At 43.5% G+C, this 6,515-nt stretch overlaps 1 pseudogene; it reads right to left on the minus strand.

The window, feature by feature from the left end:
* Nucleotides 1-587: 587 nt before the first annotated feature.
* Nucleotides 588-2,278, minus strand: LOC147898404 (uncharacterized; annotated as a pseudogene).
* Between the last annotated feature and the right edge of the window lie 4,237 nt (nucleotides 2,279-6,515).

Raw genomic sequence — 6,515 nt, forward strand, 5'->3', positions numbered from 1 at the left:
ACTTTGAAAAATTGTATCAAGAGTGCGCTTGTTCCAGTGTTGTCCAATCCCACCCGGCCTTATGTGTTGGAGGCTGATGCGAGTGACTATGCTATCGAGCATAGTTACCAGGCGTTTTAGAAACGCGTGATTTGAAATGGGTTAAAAAAAGGTTTCATACATTTTTGGGAAACGTTTCAATAAAGTTTCATACACAAATGAGGGAAAAACTTTTTTTTCCCAGCACATAATGTGCACACATGTTACTTGATTAAAATCACATGCTACATGCTAGTAGCTACCACCAATAACCTATATTCACAACACAAAATTGAAAATACACAGCTATGAGTCATTCATTAAAAATAAAAACATCACCATGTCTAGGAGTTCACGATTCCATGAGTCATAGTAGAAAGTACTAAGTACAAACTCAAACTTCAAAGTTTAAAGTTCAAACTTGAAACTTCACTGCTAATCTCTAAACAAACATCACACAAAAATGAAAATACTACTAGTTGGTCTAGACTTCAAAGTTCAAAGTTCAAAGTTCAAAGTTCAAACTACTAGCTAGTTGCTAGTCTAGAGTAGTAGAATCTAGACTCTATCTAGATAATACTAAGCAAACACACATTCTCCAAGTCATGAACCTCCTCCTCCTTAGCCTCCTCAGCATCTGTATCATCATGCTCTGTACCACTGGTTGAATCCTCATACACCTTGGAGTCGTCCTCTGGATGTGGAGTTGCACTAGTATTGGTACGTGTGTGGGATCAAGTGATGCGATTTGGAGCCATAAGCCCCTCGTAGATATCCCTCTCCTCATGAGGGATGTCAAGAATGTCCCGGGTCTTTGTAATATCAATTTTATTGGGATTGACTTGCTGAGGCTCAATGGGATTGCCTTTTTGCTCCAATAGTTGCAGGTTGCAATGGTAGAAAACAAGCCTCTCTAGTTTGTTGTGGATAATCTATTCCTCTTCTTAGTGTGGAATAGAGCCCATGTGCTCCGGTTTCTCTCACACACACCCAAACTACAATCTTGTGAGAGAACTCGCATGGCAATGCGTCTCTGCAAAAAAAGAGAGAATAAGATTCAGCATGGAATATTAAATGAGGTGTGAAGTGGATGCAAAAACAAGTGAAAAGTCACATACTTTCAAGTTCTCATTTAACTTGCATGGTTCGTAGTACTTGGTATGTACCAAATGTGGAGTGCAAATGCCATATTTCTCCCACCAAGACACAGGCTGCAATTGTGTCTCCTGCAACAATACTGTCTGGCGTCCAAACATTTGGGTGCCATTTCGATAGATGAGAAGCTCACCCTCTAGTTGTCTCATCATCTGTACATCCCCATCCACCAACTTGTTGGTGTAAGAGCTCCAGCCTTCCTGGAGCTCTTGATTGAGGTATTGCTACTCACTTCTCCAAAGGGGATGCAAGATATGTGCCATCGCATGGATTGGCCTATGGAACCAATCCCATCGTTGGTTCCATATCTCTCTAATATCCTGAATTCTGCGTATGACTCAAGTTGAACAGCGTGCTAGTAAGTGTCACATCTGTGACCTGTCATCATGATAAAATAAAAATTACTAAAAAACAAATCAACATTCAAGGCATATATATGCAAAGAACCTCTCGGTAGATAAGAAGGTTCCAGCATCGAGAGCCTCTCCAATCTTATCCATGAACTCGTAAAGCAACCCAATGGTGCTTCCCTCCATGTCAGTGAATTGGAGAACACTATAAATGGGTTGAATTGTCTTCATCCTCCCACCAAGTTGGGTGTGTAACCATGTGAGAAAAAGAGAGACTTTGGCTGGTCTTTATCTTCCCATGCAAACCACTCATGGGACACAACAGTGCGTAACAAGCTTGGCCGCACTCGGATCAATCTCTCCACCACAATGAACAGGTATGCAAAGTGAGTTTTCGTTGGCTTCAAGAGTTCAAGATCACTATTAGCCTTAAACATGCTCATCACTTTGGGCCGCTTAGTGACGAAATTCACCATACTAGAAGCCTTGCAAATAATGTCGCTCACCCAAGGTACCTTGCCCACATCTTCCATCTGCAAATCCATGGAGTATGAGGCACAAGGTGTCCATACAATTTTTGGGAGCTTGTCCTACACGGTTCGTCCCATGGAGACACAATTAGTCCCATTGTCCGTAATCACCTCCACAATATTATGTTCCCCATTATCTAATTTGGCTTGCCGTATATGCTGAAAGATAAACTCTCTTGTAACCACAATACTTGCCACACTAGCATCTATCGCACGAAGAAACATATTGCCTTTGCATGAAGAGATTTTGTTATACACATTCCTCTTCCTTACATCACTCCAGCCATCACATAGCAAAGTGCATCCGTATCTTCCCATGTTGCCTTATTAGGCTCCATCTGCCCCTCCACTACTGCTTTCTCTTTTTGAAGTTCTGTGGTGCGTAAGGCCTCATAAGAAGGGCCATCCCATTCACAGCATATGCGGGAGATTACTAGCCTTCCTCCATTGAGGAGTCTGCACTATATGAAAGGACAATGCACATTATATGAATAGCTTTATCACCTCTCTAGTTGCTTGCTTCATAGCAGCCTTATGCAAACCTGCTTTCCCATGTCCTTTCTTTGACAGAGGTAAGGCGGATCTCCTCACTCGTGCCAAATGCACATTATATGAATAGCTTTATCACCTCTCTAGTTGCTTGCTTCATAGCAGCCTTCTGCAAACCTGCTTTCCCATGTCCTTTCTTTGACAGAGGTAAGGCGGATCTCCTCACTCGTGCCAGTGGTGCAGTGCTAGATGTACATGCATCTCCTTGAACACCCTGTCGACTGTCTGCAATAGTAGACCCTGGCTGCAAGTGCTCATCAATGGAAGGCACATGTAGATGTGGTGGTTTCTCAACCTCTTTAACTGGAGTGCCCAATTCACGAGCCTTCCAAGCCTTTAACTGTAAAAAAATATGCCTTGGGACTGCAACACAAGGCCCAACATCATGGCCACTTACGTGGGTTAAATGTGCCTTCAACCTTGTAATGATGCCATTGTGTTGATCACCACATAAATTGCAAATCCACCTAGTTGGACCTGAGCCTGTAGAATTCTTTTCGAAGGGGACAAGGCTCCACAAAGCATCTTTTGTGCGAGGCATCTTGCTGCTTGGAAGAACTTGTATATGCTATCTGCAATTGGAGTCCTGAGGACAATTAAATGGGGCCACTATCAAGAATGACAATGCCATAGCTTGCTGTTGGTGCTGTGCAAAATTTGCACACTGCAAATAAAAGACCAAGGACTCAGGAGCAATTGGAGAGCTCAGAGAAGATAATACCCTAGTAGTGCACAACTCTATGCACTGTGCACGATGGCCAAGTTGGCGGGTAGCAGCCACAATCTGAACAGTACGATGGAGAAGAGAAAAAATGAATTGCAGGCCAAGGTAGCAAGACCCAACAGAAGAGGGAAAATCTGGGTTAGATGATGACGATGTGCTGCTGTAGCCTGCTCTTGTGTGGCAGGCCTCGTTCAAACGACGTCCACCTGATGCAAAGGGCAAAACATACACACATTTTGAGGGCAACGTGCCAAGCACAAGGAGGGCCGCTGGGGAGTCGAAAGAGAGGTGGAGAGAATCGTATGAACGTCGAAATCCAAGCACAAGCATAGCAATTTGCAAACCTCACCTGCCAACGAATTCAAGCGCAGCCCACAGGGTACGTGGTTTGCATGTGTTGGAGTTTGTAGGTTCAAGCACCCTAGAATTTCAATGTTTGCCAGGTGAAACGAGGGCGGATTGCGAGTGTCAATTCCAAGGCAAAATCATGAGTGAAATAGAAGACGTGAAGGTACATCTTTTCATTTAGGTATGTACATTTGCAAGCCATAAAAACACGTTTCAATAAACAAAACGTTTCTTACGTTTCGAATGCGTCTGAAACGCGTTTTGAAGCAACTATGCTATTGGGGCAGCATGATTCCAAGAGGGCCGACTTGTACTTTTGAAAGTAAAAAGATCGATGATAATATCCATGGAAAGCAACTTTATGGAGCGGTATATGCTGGAGGCATTACTTGTATGGTTCCAGATTTGTCATGTTGATTGATCATCAGTCAATCTGATGTGTGTGTTAAGGGGATGACTTGAGGGGTAGGAAGGCTCGGTGGGTTGAGTTAATGCAGGGTTTTGATTTTGAGATTCGGTATAGGAAAGGCTCTTTGAATAGTGTTGCTGATGCCCTAAGTTGGATTATGATGGTGAATGCTTTGTCATTTACCGAGATATCCTCAGACTTATTTCCATCCTTGGGAGGGCTTTGCACGATTGATACTCGTTTCAGTCATTATTGGCAGAAGGTCCAGGATGGTAGCGCTATGATTGATCAAGACTTAGGGATGGTGCCACCTATGGTTAAGGCGGTGGGAGGTCAATGGATGATTCGGAATGGCTTGTTGTTTCGGAATGATAAAATTTGCATACCAGATGTGTCGGATCTTCGATCAAGGATTCTTTGGGAGTGTCACAACACTTCTAGTGTGGGACATCTTGGAGTACATAGAACTCTGTCTCTTGTGAAACATAGTCTTTACTAGCCTAAGATGAGAGAATTTGTTCAAGACTATGTAGTAGGTGGTTGTACTTATCAAGTCAGCAAGGCAAAATGTCGTAGAAGTGCGGAGTCACTATAACCTTGGACATTCTTAGTAATAAGTGAAAAAGTATTTCCATGGATTTTATTACGGGATTGCCATGAACACACAAGGGTTATGAATCCATATGGGTTATCGTGGGCCACTTGACAAAGATGGCTAGAATTGTACCTACAAGATCCATGGTCAAGCGACTCAGTGGCTCAACAGTTTGTTGACCAATTGTTTCATTTGTATGGGTTGCCGGCTGACATAGTCAGTGATAGGGACTATAAGTTTACAAGGGAATTTCGGACACTTGTCTTTGACAAGTTGGATACCACTCTTAGTTTGAGTTCCTCTGAACATGCCTAGGTTGATGGCCAAACAGAAGTCGTGGACCAACTTCTCGAGGATATGCTTCGAGCATATGTTTCCAAGAGACAATCATCATGGGAAGACTACTTACCCATGGTTGAATTTGCTTATAATAGTGTAAAGCATTCTAGTACTGGTTTAAGTCCTTTTATGCTTATGTACGGGCTTTAATCTAAGTCTCTAGTAATGGTCGGATTCAAGGGAATCAAGAATGATGTTACAAAAACATTCTTGCAAGAGATATTTTATTCTAGTAGACATCCTTCACCTAGAGTGTTCTCTATTAGAACGATGGTGTATTTGCGTATTCCCAAGGAATCCAAGAGTCTCAGTATTGACAGGTTAGGAAATTATCCCCCAGAGACCATGGTTGATTCAAGGTTATCCGAAGAATTGGTCGTTGCATATGAATTGGATTTGCCTCCTAATATAAGGATTCATCCAGTCTTTCATGTCAATAGACTGAAAGAAGTACTGGGTGCTGTAGTGCCTCGGGAACTTATGGAGGTTGAAGATTTAGCCTTTACACCACATGAGCTTGAGAGTATTCTTGGATTTCGTGAACGTCAAGTTAGAAATAGGACGATCACACGGAATGCAAGATTAAGTGGAAGGATCGTATCCTTGAGGACTCTACATGGGAGACATTGATTAACCTTCAAAGAGAGTTTCCATACTTTCTTTTGAAGTTAGGAGTGAGTTATTAGAGGAAGGGGAGTATGCCATGTGCATGGATTGTATTTGACGTGTGCTTAGGTGCACAGGACTAGCTTTGATAGCAGGCTAGGGGCTAGGCAAGTGATTCTTAGGTTGGGTTGCAAGGGCAATGTATGAGTTATGGTTCCAGCTATTTTTAGTAGCACTGGGCTAGAGACTATACAAGGGGCCCAGTGGTTTAATTTTGATTTACGCAAGTTAGAGTAGATTTAGCTCTTCCTTGTTGGTTGGGATCTTGGATCATGTTGCGGACACACACCTGCTTTCTAGGGTAGATCGGATTCCCTAGCACAGTCACGGCCGCCTTTTTGTGGTATTGGATGCCAGGAGGTTGTGGAATGGTTGGATGTAGATGTTCATGCCAGTAGCCCAGCTAGTGGCTCGAGGAGATGCTCGGATTCTACGGGTCCTGGACCCATGAGCATCACGGTTGGGTAGGGAGCATGCCTGCACCTCTCTTTGTGGTTCTATGATCGGTTGTTTGTGCTTGTGTGCAGGTCTGTATTCCCAGGAGTGATTGTGGTCGTGTCACTCATGCCCTTTTCTCTTCCTCTCTCTTCGGCCTCCCCTTTCCCCATTTCTCCCTCTCTTCTTTCCCCTTCCATGCACAAGGAGGGTCACAAGTGCGAAAACTTTGAAGAGACTATATAAGTCCTCCCACCCTCTCTCTAGGGGGCATGTTTTGATGCGATACTTTATCCTAATCCACTCTCAGCTTCTTCGCCTCCCAACCTACGTCCATGACTCTCCCTCTCTCTCTCTCTCTCTCTCTCTCTCTCTCTCTCTCTCTCTCTCTTTATCT

The sequence above is a fragment of the Dipteris shenzhenensis genome, chromosome 9, assembly GCF_047967505.1.
Source record: "Dipteris shenzhenensis isolate YYH24624 ecotype China chromosome 9, Dip_SZ_1.0, whole genome shotgun sequence".
Lineage (NCBI taxonomy): Eukaryota > Viridiplantae > Streptophyta > Polypodiopsida > Gleicheniales > Dipteridaceae > Dipteris > Dipteris shenzhenensis.